The 17,251-nt window shown below is 38.3% G+C and overlaps 1 long non-coding RNA gene across 1 annotated transcript; it reads left to right on the top strand.

Moving 5' to 3' along the window:
- Positions 1-4,820: 4,820 nt before the first annotated feature.
- On the top strand, positions 4,821-9,370 carry LOC139080529 (uncharacterized). Its single transcript, XR_011535097.1, has 3 exons — positions 4,821-4,948; positions 7,232-7,404; positions 8,458-9,370. It is a non-coding gene; the product is annotated as an uncharacterized lncRNA (long non-coding RNA).
- The last annotated feature ends 7,881 nt before the right edge of the window (positions 9,371-17,251 follow it).

Genomic DNA, 17,251 nt, shown 5'->3' on the forward strand with positions numbered 1-17,251 from the left:
TTTATCATTTTGTTGGAGACAGCCACAGCCAGGACTTGGAAAAGGACGTCCCACTCCAGTCCTCCCACCCAAAGGAAAGGTCGCCCGAAGCTCGGAGACCATCAAAGCTTCTTCCTCTCCTCCCATCTCCTCTGTGAAATTAGAAATGTGTGGGGAACACGAGACTCAGCCTGACAGTGAGGAACAGAAGGAGGAACAGAATGCTAATTCATGGTGATGAATGGAGAGGTTCTACCCTGCCATCTGCTGTCCTGCTTCTTCTCCTTCCAGAGCTCAGGTATGGAGGAAGCGAAAAAGGCCAGAAGGAGCCGCTCCCAACAGGGAAGGTGGCTGGACAAGAGGTGCAGGATGAGCACCTGACCTTGCTCTCGGTGCTGACCTTGGGATAAGGTTTATTCGCCTCTCCTGGATGTGTCTGGCAGCCGTCAACCACACAGATGCAGACGAGGGCTGATTTCAGAACTCAGGGTCCTACTGCCCATCTCTGGCATCTGTGAGCTTCCTATGGCATGCTGTTGCCAGGGAGCATGAAGACAGAGCAGGTGGCTGGAGGTGGCTCCCAGGTAATACTGACATTCTTGAGCTCAAAGATTTTGCATCTGAGCAGCCAGCCCACCAGCGGACATGAGAGATTTTTCTTGTCTCATCGAAAGAAACAGGAGGCTTTGACATCATCATTACATTACGTCCTATGCACTGCGGGGGTACTGTCTTCTCTGCCAACAGAGTGAACTACCCACCATTCAGTTCAAATTCAACCACCATTCAAGCTTTATGACTGAAGACTGCAAAAACTGGAAAAGTTCCCTCCGAGAAAACGGCACCCTATTTGTGGTGTGGTGAGTATGTGTACGTAGGGAGTACACGGGAAGAAGATAATGGCTTTTTCAGTTCATTCAGGACTGTCAAGTGTTATTTTTGCCTCACTAGACTTTACTTGCTGAGGATGAGAACTGTGCTTCTGCTGCTGGACCGATTTCTGGCTGAGGTATATGTTTTCTCCTTGTGGGAGCACATGTTGAGGATGAAGACCAACATTCCTCATCTGGAGCCTTTTCCAGCCCAGTTAAACTACCTGGGAGACTGGCACCCAGTCTGTTTGCACAATACGTTTTTAGACTCTGAGTCACCTTAAATTCTCTTCTTGGTATCACTTTGGATTAAACTCAACAGCGTCCTGGTACCTTGGCGTCTCCTTGTACAGACAGGCCGGCTTGACAGTCTTCCCAGGCAGCCCGCCTTCAGGAAGCAGAGAGGCAGGCCCCTGAAGATAAAAGAGTTGCATATATTAAACACCCACTCACCTGGGACAACCAGGTACTGGTAACAGGGTTTTATTACTTCCAGCCCTACGAAACTCACACAAGGCTGCCCTAGGCAAAATGGTGAAACAGTCCCAATTCATCCAGGATTTGAGGGCTATCTCTCCTTATGTCAACACTAACTAGCACATCCTTCCATTCCCACTAAAATGTGGCTTCATGCAGTAAGTGTTCATTGACATTTATTTTGCCAAGCAGTGTGTGCCGGGCACTGGTCTAGGCCCTGGAGATGTGGCAGAGAACAAGATAGACAAGCCTCTTCATTCATAGAGAGGTTGAAAGTTGTCATGATATTTGCTATATAAATTTTTCTTATACTATGTATAGATCCCCTGAATATAACTATACTGAGAAAATTAGGACAAAATGAACATCAATCGAGTGTCCTCTTAAATAGAAAAATAAGTTATAATGGGGAAACGACAATCTGGAGCATGGGTGGTGGGGAGGGAAGAGGGCAGGGGCTTCTCAGAGCAGTTGTTTATATATGAGCCTCGTGTGGTCCCTGCCACCACCCCACAATCCCCCCACCCCTCAAACCTGCAATCCACAGTTTTCTTTCCTGCTGGATGCCTTCTCTGGCCTTAGTCAGCTCTCTCACTTCTAATCACGATGGGATTAGGCCAAAGGTGAGAACCAATCTCTGCTGGATTTACAACTGAATGACAGAGGGCAGGTGGAGGGGCTGGGATTAGCCTACCTACAATGATCTAAACACCAACTACACTCTCCCAACTCCAGACCCACATGTATATTGTTCTCTTTATTGGAACTACTCCATAGTGATGACTGATGAAGTTCTGTCTTTTCAAGGCCCTCTTCAAATCATTAATTTCCCCCAAATACGCATTCGTCTTCCCCCAGACTCACATGACGTGTTGCTAGTCCTTCTTTATAGCAATTCACACAACTGGTTCTGCCCTGGAACTATTTCTGTGTGTGCCTTTTTCTTCCCATTAAACCAGGAACTCCTGGGATATGACAGGTATTCTCATCTCTGTAGAGCTTAGAGTACGCGGCACGTAAGGGACAGAAGTGCTTCACAAAGGTGCTACTCTTTGCAGAGCACAGGCTTCAATTTCAGACAGACCTGGATTCAAATTCTGACTCTGTCTCTAACTAAAATGGTGAACTCAGGCTAGCTGATTAATCACCCTGAGCCTCAGTTTCCTTATTTGTAAAATGGAGATGACAATATTTACCTTGAAGGAGTCTAAAGACAGTGCTAGGAATATGGTAGTTACCCTGTATTGTATGACTGGTATTATAATGACAATGATGACAACAATGATGGTGAGACATCCTCATCAACTTCTATGTATAAGTAATATAATGAAACTGATACCAACAGGAAACAAGTATTCCATAAGAATTTCTGGAATCTTCCTCACAACTCACATGCTGGAGATGCTTCATTGGTGACTTGAATTTCTCTAATGGAAAAGTAGGAGGTTGGTAGTGCTGCAGGAATAGACAGATGAATCATAATGTTTTGAGACACCTTTGGTGAAAGTAAAAAGAACAGCTGAAAAAATAATAAAACAGCTTCACTGTGTTCTTTCATCAGCCACTTAAAAAGAAATACAATAAATCCCCTCCCCCCCAAAAAAATGAACACAATTTTTTGATCATCGGCATTTTTGTGGACTCTTCTGACTGTTGAAGTTATCTTTCCAATTTAGACCAAATCTAGAGTCACCTTAATGACAGTCTTCTTTTTTTGGCCAATTATTTGCTCCCTAAAGCTCATGTCTGTGAAGTGAGATTCTATTACACAGGAGCAATGTAAGCACATTTTGGAAGTGTAGAGCTTTCTGACAACATCAGATTAAAGCAATGCCTATGCTCAGATCCAGCCCTCAGCTAGGAAGGAAGGTGAGTAATGGCAGTAAAGGCTGAAAACCAGGACCATTTTTTTGAGATGTGGCATCTAAGGTAAATTAAGCTGTATTTCTTCTCCCTACTCAACTTTTGCATAGAGGCAGAATGAATTTAAAATCAACGTGAAAGTTGGCATTTAAATTGAAAAGTCACAAGAGGACAAGGAGAAGGAGTGAGAAGGGAGGGCTGAGGTTGATTTGTGGGCTTATTAATGGGGGACAGTGTTGATGCCATTGTGGGATATTGCAACAGAAAAACCACTGGACTTGGAATTGAAAGATCCAGATGTGAGTTCTGATCCCTCCACTTGATGGCTGAGAGATCCTGAGATATTAACTCATCTCTCAGGACTGCTGTTCCTCGTCTCTATAACGGAGATAAAAATAAATCAGCTACCTCACGGGGGTGCCAGGCAAGCAAATACGATGGGAAACAAGCACCTTGTAAATGAACAACCACCATTCCATTTAAAGCAATTGTTTGGAACCCAAGTCATTTTTAATCAATTTGAAATTTGAGATCAATTTGAAATATGTAATAAGAGGAGCCAAACAGATCAAAATACTAACGATGGTTAGTATTTCATAATGTTGCGTTTGGGGCAATAATTTTATTTGTATTTTTATTTACACCTCTGATTATACTTTGCTATCTCACCAGCCTTTCCACAATGAGCATGCATTACTTTTGTAATCAGAGAAAGTTCTATTAAGTACTTAATATGTGTGCAGCTGAGAGATACACACTAGGTGGTGGAAGCATGAAAGGATGCAGAAGAAGATACACACTGACATCAGGATGAGGTCACCTCTGGGATAAGGAAGGAGGGGATGGAGAAGGGTGCATTGGGGCTCCAACTATGTCAATAAAGATTAATTTCTTAAGCTGAGTGGTAGGTACACAAGTATTCTTTTTATTATGCTTTATGCCTTTTTGTGTATTTTAAATATTTCATTACATTTTTAAAACAAAATAGTGCTGGGGACAAAGGTTTGTGTACAAGGATGATCATTGCAGGGTTGTTTGCAACAGTCAAAATATCTCAAATTGTGTCCAACAATAGAAAATTGGTTAAATAAATTACAGCACAGTAAAAAAAAAATAAATCAAGGTAATATTGTCAATATTACCGTTATTGTCCTATGAACCTTCAGTCACCTGGTTCCATTGAGCTAGCTGCTGCAAGTACCTGTATAGAGGGGAAGATGATGCCTAATTAAGTGCCTAATTGAATTTGTTTTCTTTCTCTTATCAAATTGTTAAACTAAGGAAACAGTTTCTCACTTGCTTCGTTAAGCTCTGCGATGGATTTTATATGTTAATAGATCTTGCCGAGGATTGGCTATTTCTGTTCATCTCCTTTTGCACATCCTGTCCAAGAATGCTGAGGAACGTAGCTTTCAAATCAATGATAAAAGGCAACTGGGTTTCTGCTCTGTTCTCAGGTGCTTAAACTGTGATTTTGCAGCTCAATGTAAATTTTTTCCATTTTTAAAAATCAAAAGTAACATTATTTTATAAATGTGTACATTGCTGATGCAGATACAGCTACTGGCCACTAGGCGTCGTAACAGCGAATTACAGAATCATCTCAGAGGATCACCAGGACAGGTTCTCAGCAGAATGGTGAACTGGATCTGTCTTCAGCCTCTCCAAACCCCTGCTTCTGCCCTGCTCACTTCAACAGCTTGGTACTCTCTCGAACTTTCAGGAAAGGACCTCGCAGAGCTGGTGGGAATACAAATGTATGTAAAGCTTCACCCAGGAGTACTTGCCTTTTAAATGTTGTCTCAAATTGTTGAAATGTTTAATAAATATTAATAAACCAGAAGCAAGAGGTGAAGATATATTTCAGGGGTGGGAAGAACTATGAAACCTTTAAATCATTCATCCTTCAGGCAAGATTTGCAGCTACATTCAGTTTTATATTTCTGTTTATGTAGTCTTGGTATAATGTAGTATAGAAGCTTGTGAATTCAGTTTGTAAATAAAATGTCTAGTTTTCAAAGTCTGTACCTATAAGGCATATATCAGAACATAAGTCATCAGCAAAAGTAAGTATGAAATTTGAATTAAATTAGAAATGACTTTATTATACCACAACTCACCACCTATCTTAATTTTAATGACAGCCCTCTTTTATCATAAAATGCCCTTCATCCTTTTTGAAACTTAAGTGAGGTACGTATATAGAGTTTGATCATTTGACTTAACTCCACTTATTAGCTTTATTCTACATTAAATGTCTGTGTTATTTGTCTTACCTGCTGCAAAAAAGTAAAAATGGGAGACTTCCAAACCTACAGCATATCCATTCCGTAGCCCCTAGCACCTGTACACAGAGACAGCCCTCACCAGGCCTCCGCCTCTCTGTAGTGTGCATGCTGTCAGGGCAGCAATAAGCTAATAGAAATGCCAGCTGATGTAATTTCAAAAACAGATGATTATCACTACTATTTTATAAATTCATGAATTTAATATTTTTTAATCTCACAGGGCCTTTAAAATCTTAGCTATAAATTTCATGTTTATTCTTTTTTTGTTGTTTTTTTGCTGAGGAAGATTCTCCCTGAGCTAACATCTGTGCCAGTCTTCCTCTATTTTGCATGTGGGTCACTGCCACGGCATGGATGTCAACAAGTAATATAGGTCCATGCCTGGGAACCAAACCTGGGCTGCTGAAGCCAAGAGTGCTGAACTTAACCACTAGGCTACAGGGCTGGCCCATTGTTTATTCTTTTATAGTTACAGATGTGGATGAGGATATAGATATAGATATAGATGATACTGATTAAGTGTAAGTATAATTTTTTCAAAAAAGGAAAGATGATGTGTGAGGGGGAAAATGAGTTTTTTTCCCAGAGAAAAGGGGGGTTTAGTGATTTATTTACACAATCCAGTCTAGTCATCCAGTCTTTTCCCAGGACTGCAGGAATGTAAGTCTGAGGACGGGTCACAAAACAATGGTCTTCACTATTTACCATCCAGGACTTTAAAAAGACTACCCAACTGTTGACTGGTTAGGATCCAACTTTGCAACTTTTACTAAAACTCAGCCTACATACAAGGAAAAATAGAATTGGTGATTGGAATTACCCACGATGATTACTTTCACAGTTTCTATATTACTAAAGGTTATTGATTATATCGGGCTAAAATATTACTCAAGGAAAATGTTAAACAGATAAGAAAATGATGAGTAATTCAACATATTTTAGTAAAGGTGAGAAAAGAAAGAGGAGGATAAATATGGTTATATCTTCCTAATCCGGCATCATCAGGGAATGAGGCATTACACAAGTAGGTAACAATTATTGACTAAAACCTTTAGGACAGATCTTATATTTAATGGAGATAGTATAGTTGCTTCCCTTCAGGATCACAAACATATCAGCTATCATTGATCTTGTCTAACATAGTCCCGGCAGTCCTAGACTTACATTACAAGGAAAGAAAGAGAAATAAGAGATGAAGGATAAAAAAGTCCTCCTTTGCAGCTGATATGATCATCTACCTAAAAAAATAAACATAACAAGGAAATTTAGCAAGGTTGCTGGATACAAGATCAAATTACAATAAACCACGCTATTTCTTTATGTCAGTCATATCCAACTATATAACTAGTTATTTACAAGTTACCATTCACAATAACAACAAAACTATAACTATCTGGAGACTAACTTAACCAATAAGATCTAAGATCTCTAAGGAGAAATTTGTAAAACTCTAAAAAGGACATAAAAGGTAATCTGAATAAATGAAGACACATTTCATGTTCTTAGAAAAGGCAACTTATTATTATAAAGATATCAATTCTCCCCAAATTAATCTATTCAATGCAATCCAAATTCTGACAGGGTTTTTTTTTTTTTAAGGAATTCAACAAACTTACTCTGACATTTCTACAGAAGAGCTAAGGCCCATGGATAGCTAAACCTACACTGAGAGTCACAATGAAAATTTGGGATATTTACCAGGGTCTTTTCTCCTTGGGACCATAAACACTACCTCATGGATTTGTTTTTCAGATTTTTGTTTCCTGACCCTGTGAATCCAACAAAAGCTTTGCTCAGCTTTCCAGCCTCTCAGCTCTGGCTTCCACAATCAGCAAAGCCTGGAAAAGACTATGGCGCCAATGGTTTCACCTCTCTGTGGGGCCCTTCTCTTTTGGATCTTGGCCCAGCAAATCCTCACTGTCATGGTAGCTCTCCAATCAGACATATTTGCGATACTTAGTCTGGCTCTCAGAGGGAGGGTTGGTCTCATAGAAGAAGTCCCATTGTTCTTTTTGACAACTTTACCTCATTTCAAGAAATTCTCCACAAACACCACGTATCTATCTAATCCTGGGTTTTACTGTCTGCTCTGACGTTCTTGTCACCACTTGCTCCTTCTCATTATTATAACGTGACTCTCATAACAACACAGCGCTCTCCAAGATACCCTTACTCTGTCTTACTTCCATGACTTATCTAGTGGGAAACTGATATGACATCTTGTGTCACACAAATCAACGTTCTTTATCTTCCTTTTTTTTATTTACAGAACTTTTCTTAGATTTCCAAATTCTGTTCACTTATTGCCTCCTGAGGTCATGAGTGTTATGTGTGTTTTATTTTCCGCATTTTTCTCAGATCTTGGCAAAGGGCCTAGCATATTGTAGATGATCAATAACTGTCTGCTGAGAATATACCTAGGAATAAAATAATTGCTAAAATGTATTGAACATCTACTTTGTAAAAGGTACTTGTCTAAGCAATTTACAGTTAATCCTCCCAACAACCTTATGAAGAAGGAATCTCCATTATCCTCACTTTATAGATGGCACATAAAGAGGGTCAATAGTTTGCCCTGGTTCCTCAGCCAGCAAATAGTAGAGATGGGATTAAAATATGGGTATTGTGACTCGAAAGTCTGCTTTTTTTTTTCCAGGTTTATTGAGCTACAGTTAACGTATCACGTTGTATAAGTTTAAGATGTGCAGCATAATGATGTGATTTATGTATACATTGCAAAATGATTACCACAAGTTTAGTGAACACATCCACCACCTTAGGGAGCCAGCCTTCTTATCTTCCATTCTCTATATATGACCTCTCAGAAAGCATTGAGTGCCACCTCCTTCCTTCTCCCCTCCTATTTCCATTTCCATTTCCATGTTCTCCCTTTCTCCTCTAACACTGGACATTTCCAAGTTGATCTGTATCTGCCTTTAAGATAAAAACATGAAGTTTTACTGTTACCCAAATTACAGGTGACAGCAGGACCACAAGAGGCTCAACACCGGAGAATGGCTTTGCAAGAATCCCATGCCTCTCCTGGGTTCCCAGCATGTCATGCAACCCTGGCCTGCTCACACCCTCGGAGAGTTACAAAAGCAGAGCTGAGAACATCTCTCTCAGACCTCGGCTCATGGATCTCATTTGGTTTTGCTGCTAGTTTGAGCCATTGGCTGTGCAGGACTCTGCTTCTCATCAGCATCTCCTGCTTGCTGTGAATCCCCTGACTGGGCCCTGGGCTTGATTTTCTTTCTGCTTGGTTGTTCTTCCTCTTGTCAACCCTGGCCTTGTGACCCATTGCTTGTCCCTTCATGTCTTGGAATGCTCAGAGTCAGAACTTAGCCTTGCTTTCTATAATTAATAAAATTACGTGCCCCTTTTATGTTTGTGAAGCCATATATCATTTCCAGGCCATGTGGTGAAGTTAGCCTCCCAGTTGTGGTCATTTAATGTACATCTTGGGCTGTCCCTAGAACCTGAGGCTGACATTTTCACAGTAGACTTTTCTCCTTTACCTATCAATAAAAAGCCCTTAGTATAGTCCCTGAACTCTTTCCTTTCTTCTTCTTCTTGCTAATATTCCTTGGCTTACCTCCACCATATGACCTCTGGTTTCATAAGAGAACCAGATGCAGATGTGAGAAACTTTCCTAATTTTTCCTGCAGAAGCTCTGCAGAGCTGCTGTGGTGAAGCCATTTGTGCTAACAAGACGATGCACTGTTGTCTGTGGTGCAAGGTGAAGATAAGGGAGGTACAGGGTCTTGACCTTGAAGAATGCTTCAGAAACTGTATGAGACCACAGCGGTAAAAGGCAGAAGCCAAAAGAAAATTGTGACCAGGGGAATATTCTGTGGGAAATAAAATAAATTAAAATAAGATCTAATCCACTCCATTATATACGCTTTCATTTTGTACTATGTGCGTATGTCAGGGAAACGGCTGGGACCATCTGTTAAATGTTTATTTACGATGTTACTTCTGAGGTGCCAAAAAAGCCTGTAATGAGAAGAGGAAAATAGCCTTTAAGATTGTTGGAGAATGATCAAGAAAAGGAAAAGCCAGAAGACAAACTCAGGCTCAAGTTCTGTCTTCCTTTTTATAGCCAGAAAGTTCTAGAACAGGCAAGTCTACCTTTTCAGGGAATTATTACCCAGGTTTCTGCTTTTTTTCTCATTGTTAATAGCACTCCTTTACGGCAGAGGGAATGGGGGACTTGGGAGGGAGACATTTCATTATTTGTCAATACTTCTTTGAAAGGACAGAGGAAATAGAGCAAAGACAGGAAACTAACCATTCTACTTTATTTGTTAGCTCTTCTGGAAAAAAAGTTTGAGAAGAAGGGTGAAGTCTTCAGCCAAAATAAGGTACAAGAGCTTGTCTGTACAATTTAATTATTCATGCTTTCCCTGCCCATAATTAGTCTGGATAATCAAACACCGAGTGACCCAGAAAGACTGAAAGACAATGAAGCATTTTCCGGTGGCCTCACATGCTCCTGAGGTTTAATCCTGCTTGCTGACATCCAAGAATAGCTTCATGGAAAAATAGAAGAAACAAGTAATTAGCATCCCTGAATAAACCTTGAAAGATTGTGTTTACATTGGATTCGATTTATAAAAGGAAAAATTGGGTTTTTCTGTTCCCTGAACTGTAAGAATTTGGATAGACAATACTTAAACTGCCAGCAGCTTCAGAGTCAATTACCCTGAATCTTGCTGCCAAAAACTAATTTTATTTGGTGAAAAGAAAAGTGAGAGTCTACTGGTTTGGCCCAAATCTCAAATTAGCTTGCAAATGACAAATTTTCATTTTTTTCCACCTAAATAAAATAGCTTCTACTTAAACATTGTGAATTTCTAGGAGACTGAAACTAACATATATGACAACTTCCAAGGACAGTAACCACTCAATAAAGACCTTTAGGCACTTCAGTAAATAAACCCTTTTGCTGGAATACAACACAGCAGCTTGGTAAAAAAATCAATCTGTTGAAGGAAATTTGTAGTGAGATTTTAATATTTCATGGAACAAAATTACTTCAGGCTCGTCCTATTGAAGGGCTATGTTTGTGGAGAAAGTAAAGGATTGCAGTGTTTTATGTGCCCTATCTCATGTCGTTCTGACAGCCCAATAAGGCAGGTGTTTTTATCCATATGTTCTAGAAGGAAGTCAAGGCACAGAAAGATTCGGTAACTAATCCAGGGTCTTAACAAGCCAGGACTTGTGCAGGTGGTCTAGATCCAGAACTGCCTCTACACAAAGCAGATGGGAATTTTTTCACCTCTAAAATATTATAGATATGGCAAGATGGTAGGAAACACTTAAATTGTGTAATTAGAGCTTAGCACCCACACAAGAAAATGAAAGCAATAGTTCTAATGATTGACATAGGCGCTCGTCAAAAGCCCATACATACTATTGATCATGAATTTCTCTTTTTCATCAGTGAGATTAATTCTGGACTTGATACAATGTACTGAAGCTTTTAATAGATCATTTTGGCTTTGCAAAGACATGGCTTCTAATATCAGTCTGATTGTTCCACCAGGAGATATCCCATTTTCCCCAGTGAAGAAGAGAAAACAGCCAGGTTGAATCACCATAATCAATAAACCCTCCCCCATGGCATTTGTTAAGCTCCACATCCCCTTGCAGTTTTTTCTTTTAATCCCTTTACTGTTGACAAAAATGGCACTGAGAAAATGACCAAGATTTTAACCAATGCTAAATCAAACTGAAGACTGATTTAAATAATTTCTGGAAATAATGTTTGATTTATAAAATTGTGTTCATTGATCAGAATTCTATTAGTGATATGTTTATACTTTTTATGCCAATATACTATATTTCACAAATATTTGAAGCTGTTTAATTACTGAGAGAGTTGCTTTTTTCAGAAAGAAACCCACATTATTTTCCTCACTACTACAACTTAAATTTAAAAATCATTGTGTTCATGTCATAGTCTCATGTTATTTTCTCTTGAAGTGGCAAGGGATGGAAATATGACCCTCAAAAGAAAAGTTCCAGGGCAGGATGGGTCATATAGTAAAAAAACACCGGGGGAAACCAACAAGTTCTAGTCTAACTTGCTCAGTCCATCAGTTTCTGATAAGGTCAAGTAGCTTCTATCAGACCAACTCATCTAAGAATATAAATTATGAATCTAGACAATATACAAATACATTAAAGAGCCATTTAAAAGCAATGGAGAGTAAATAAAAGTAGGCAGCAACTAGAAGGGATTAAACTCTTAAAATAAGGGAACTATACTGGATATAATACATATTTATTCAACTTCTCCCTGAAAGCATTCTTCAGACTGTGAGGCATGAATGGATAAGGCTCAAGCAAGTAGCAGCCATTTCATTGGCCTACAGAGTCAGAGATGGAATTAGGAGCTACCAGAGTGGTTGGAAATTCAGGAGACAAATTCCAGAAAGGAGGAAACCTATGGTAGAGATGAGCCCCAAAATCTGAGCCTAAACTACCTTCAAATACTTGGTTGACCCCTGAATGGAACATGTGCAAGGCAGGGCCCCAAGGACGCCTGAAGGAAAACAGTTAGCTGGAAACTGGAAAAAACTGAGCAGAGATTTCAGCAGCTGCCTTTTGCAGTGAAGTCAGAGGGCGTTCAAGACCTGAAAAGTTAGAGGGGCTTGATAACACTTGGAACATTTCACTGAAACCCCACAAAGGCTACACTTTTGGAGTAAAGTCCACATCTCAGTTCTGAAGGATTTGCCTTAGCACTCAGAGAAAGACTGAAATAGATCTAGACTAACAAAGCGTAAAACTAACCCTCGGGACTGGTCTGGTGGTGTATTGGTTAAGTTCACATGCTCAGCTTCGGTGGCTCGGGGTTTGCAGGTTCCTATCCCGGACAAGGACCTAGCACTGCTCATCAAGCCATGCTGAAGTGGTGTCCCATATACAAAGCAGGGGAAGATTGGTAGCAGATGTTAGCTCAGTCTAACACTAGTTAACATTAACATCAGCTAACATGAGTTAGCCAATCTTTCTCACACACACACAAAAGAATGTAAACTAAACTAAACCTCTACAAGTCCAAAATTATCTGCAAAGAGATTACTTGCCTGCTAGAACAAAACTTAACCTTTGTCAAAGAAAGATAATAGAATTCAGGATATTTACACTGATCTATCCACTATGTCTGGTATATAATAAAAAGTTACTAGACATGAAAAGAAACAGGAAAATGTGACCCATAGTTAAGGGAAACCTCAGTCAATACAAACAGACCCACAGATGACCCAGATTTGAAATTAGCAGACAAAGACTTTAAAATAACTCTGATAAATATGCTTTAAAATTTATAGAAAAGTATAGCTATAAAGTGTAAAGAGATGAAGACTTTCAGGAGAGAAATGGGAAGTATAAAAAGGAATCAGGCGCAGGGCCTGTGGCCAAGAAGTTAAGTTCGCACGCTCTGCTCCAGCAGCTCAGGGTTTTGCCAATTTGGATCCTGGGTGCAGACATGGCACTGCTCATCTGGCCATGCTGAGGTGGCATCCCACATAGCACAACCAGAGGCACTCACAACTAGAATATACAACTATGTACGGGAGGGATTTGGGGAGAAGAAGAAGGAAAAAAAAAAGATTGGCAACAGATGTTAGCTCAGGTGTCAATCTTTTTTAAAAAAAAAAGGAATCAAAGAAAATTCTAGACCCCTCAAAATTAGAATATCTCAAATTAAAAATTCATTAGATGTGATAAACAGCAGATTGGACACAACAGAAGAAAGGATCAATAAGCTTAAAAAACAGTCAGATAAAGAGAGAATCTTGAAATCAGCCGATGTGAAAAGATTGTATACAGGCAAAAAGATGCTACAGACAGAAGAACAAGGATGGAAAAAGGTATGAATGATGACTGATGTTTATTAGAAATTGAACATATTAAAGATTTATTTTAATTAGAAAGTAAGTAGGCTTTCACATAATTCTATTGCTACAAAAACATGCATAACTTATGATATTTTAAGCTCACTCTACAATTTATTATTATCTTATTTCAGTGGTTTTGAGAAATTCTAGATTACAAAAAAATTTTATAATTGACTAAAATTAAAAGTGCTGTTTCCCTTTTTTTATATCAAAAAGAACAGTGCAAAGTCAAAACACAATACAAAATTGAGTAAAAAATATTACTACATGTAACGTATAATTCAAACTGTTTAAAAATACACAGAAAGATAAAAATAAAGATGTTAATAGTGATTACATTAAAGTGGTGGATTATTAAGTGATTATTTTTCTCTTCTCAAATTTCCAAACTTTATATTGATGCCTTATTACTCCTTACCACTTCAGTGCGTATTTCTGAAAAACAATGATACCCTCCTATATAACAGTCTCAAACTCTCCAAATCAGGAAACAAACACTGATACACTATTACCATCTAATCTAAACATTTCTATCAAATTTTGCTGATTGTCCTAATAATGTCATTTATAGGTCTACGATTAAGTCCAGATCATGCAGTGCATTTATATCTCTTTTGTACTCTTCAGTCTTGAACAGTTTTTAGATCATTCCTTAAGTTTTATGATCTTGAAGGTTTTTATTACTTTGTGTTTTGAACTAATCTCAGACTTACAGAATATTTTCAAAAAGAGTGCAGAGAATTCCTATATGCTTTTCATTCAGATTCTCCAAATATGAACAATTTTACCACATGTTCTCAAATTCTCTCTTTTTATGAAGCATTTCAGAGTACATTAGAGAGAAGATGCCTCTTTATTTCTAAAAATTTCAGTGTGAATTCCCTATTAACAAGGACTTTTTCTTATACAATCATAGCACAATTATCAAACTCAGAAAATTAATCTTGATATAATATTCTTATCTAACGTACAGATGTTCAAATTTTGTCGAATGACCCACTAATGTTCTCTGTCTCTTTGCTTTTTGGTTTTTTTTTTGGTGAGGGAGATCGGCCCTGAGCTAACATCTGTTGCCAATCTTCCTCTGTTTTGTATGTGGACCCCACCATAGCATGGCTTGATGAGCAGTGTGTATGTCCACACCTGGGATCTGAACCCGCGAACCCCAGGCTGCCAAAGTGGAGTGTGTAAACTAAATGACTAAGCCACCAGGCCAGTCCCCCCAACTAATGTTCTTTTTATCAAAAGAACAAGAACGTCTCATCCAGGATCCAATCCAGGACAACAGATTGCATTTAGGTGTCACATCTTTTCATTGTCCTTTAATCTGGAACAGTTCCACAGTCTTTTGTGTCTTTCACGACTTTGGCATTTTTGAAGAGTATAGGCCAGTTATCTTGTAGACTTCCTCTCAAAAAAAAAAGGGAAATCTCAGCAGAGAAATAAAAACAATGAAAAGAACCAAATAGAAGATTTACAATTGAAACATACAATAACTGATATAAGAAAATAACTGGATGAGCTTATAAGAAGAATGAAGGTGACAGAGGAAAATGTTAGTAAACTTGAGAGTAGATTAATCAAAATTATCTAACATGAAGAACAGAGATAAAAAATATTTTAAAAAGACAGAGAAAATAATAACAGAGCTTCAGAAACCTATGTGCCATCATGAAAATGTCTAACATATACGTAATTGGAGTCCTAGAAAGAAAAAAGGGAGATTGGAACAGAAAAAAATATTTGAAGAAATAATAGCCAAAAGCTTCCCATATTTGGTGAAAGACATAAATTTACAGATTCAAGAAGTTTAACAAACTCCAAACGGGATAAATTCAAAGAAAGACTAGATATGCCATAATCTGCTGGAAATAAAAGATACAAAAGAAAAACCCCAACAACAACACTTGAAAGCAGCTGGAGAAAAAAGACACATTGCATGCAGGGAAACAATGATCTGAATGATTATAGTTTCTCATTAAAACTGCGAAAACCAGAAGACAGTGGAACAATTTTTTTTCCTGAAGGATAGCATCAAATTCTTAAACATTTATACCCTTTATCTTAGAATTTCACTTCTAGGAATTTCTTATAAATAAATGATCAAAAAGTGCCTAAAAATACTCATCACATTGTTGCTTAAAACAGCAAAAACTATGAATAAGTAAATATTTATCAATAGGGGATAGATTTAATATAGTATTGTACAGCCATATAAATTACTATGCAGCCATTTAAAATCTTGTACATATTTTTATTGACATAGAAGAAATCCACAATATTGCTGAATTTTAAAAGCAATCTATTAAAAGGCATGCATGGTGTTTTTTCTGAACTTATACACAGCAAGTTCTCTCTAAAGTCAGGAGGAAACTTTGTCCAAGGAAGAAAGACCGAATGATCAAACCACGGTTAGGTTCAGAAATTATTATTTTCAACATTATTTTATCTCAGTGGTAAAATTCTCAAATCATGACCAAGAAGCCACGTCTTCTTGATTTAAGTGAGTTTCTCTTGAAAAGCCCGTTTAATGTATCTGTGGTAGATTGTTTCAAGTGGTCCCCAATGAACCACGGCTCCCCGAGTCCACCTCTTGGCTGTATGACTTCTCCACTCCTGCCATCAAGAGCACAATGTATTTTCCTTGAATCTAACTGGCCTTGTGTCTTGCTTTGACTACTAGAAAGTAGCGGAAATGATGCTCTGGGGTTTCTGAGCCTAGACTTTAAGTAGCCTTGTAGCTTCTGCTTCTGCTTGTGGAACCCAGCAATTTCATAAAGGCTATCAAAATTCCCATGAAGAGCGAGGCCCAGGAAGACGGGAGACCATGTGAGGAGAGGGGACACACAGAGGAGAATGGAAGCACCACAGCTAATAGCCAGCCCAAGGCCTGGACTTGGGAGTGAAGCTATTTTGGATGCTCCACCTCCAGTCACATTGTCCCAGCTGACATCGTGTGGAACAAAGACGAGCCGTCTCCACTGAGTTCTGCGTGAATTCCTAATCCACAGGGTCAGGAGCAAATAAATGGTGGTTGTTTTAAACCACTTAAGTTTTGCGGGAGTTTGCTATGCAGCAATAAGTGACTAAAACAGTACCATTCAGTTAAAAATCTTGACAGCAATTTATATACTGCTTATGGCTAGAGAATAGGAAAATGATAGGAATGTAACATAGTGACTATTTTGAACGAGAGTACAAGAGCAAAATAGTCCCTATTAAAAAGACTGAACTTAGATATTCAAGCAAAATTTAATGAATTTGCTTTCCAAGCAGGCATCAGTCACCAAGTTCCTATTATAAGAAAAAATATTTTTTAAGCTTTATAATTCTGGCACTTAGAATTGCTATGCAGCATTAAATTCATTTCACAAAGGTATATTTGAAAATCCACAGTAACAGAGTAAATAATTTAAAGCAATGTTCTGCTAAAATGACTATCATAATTCATGGCATTGAAAATTTTGAATTCATTGTAGAGATATCTGCTATGCAAACAAATTATCAAAGTGATGATTCTCAGTATATACATCTTCATTTAAATAACTCACACTACCTTTGACAACTATTGAATCTGTCTTATTCCAAGTCCTAAACCAGCAGCGTACATCCCGGTCATTCCATATAGTTGACATGATGAGAAACAGACACCACTCTGTAACTACAAAAAAAAACATAGTCTGAAACAAAAGTGTGCATTTAAAATCATATTTTCCCATTCTATTCTGTTTTCAATAGCTGGCATTCATTTCAGAAATCAAGCTAATTAGGATTGTAGAGATTCTTCTTGAATATTGTAAAATTATTCACAGGAAAAAAAACTACTTCTACACAGATCACTCTTCTTCTAAGATAAGT

The sequence above is a fragment of the Equus przewalskii genome, chromosome 30 (genome assembly GCF_037783145.1).
Source record: "Equus przewalskii isolate Varuska chromosome 30, EquPr2, whole genome shotgun sequence".
NCBI classification, from domain to species: domain Eukaryota; kingdom Metazoa; phylum Chordata; class Mammalia; order Perissodactyla; family Equidae; genus Equus; species Equus przewalskii.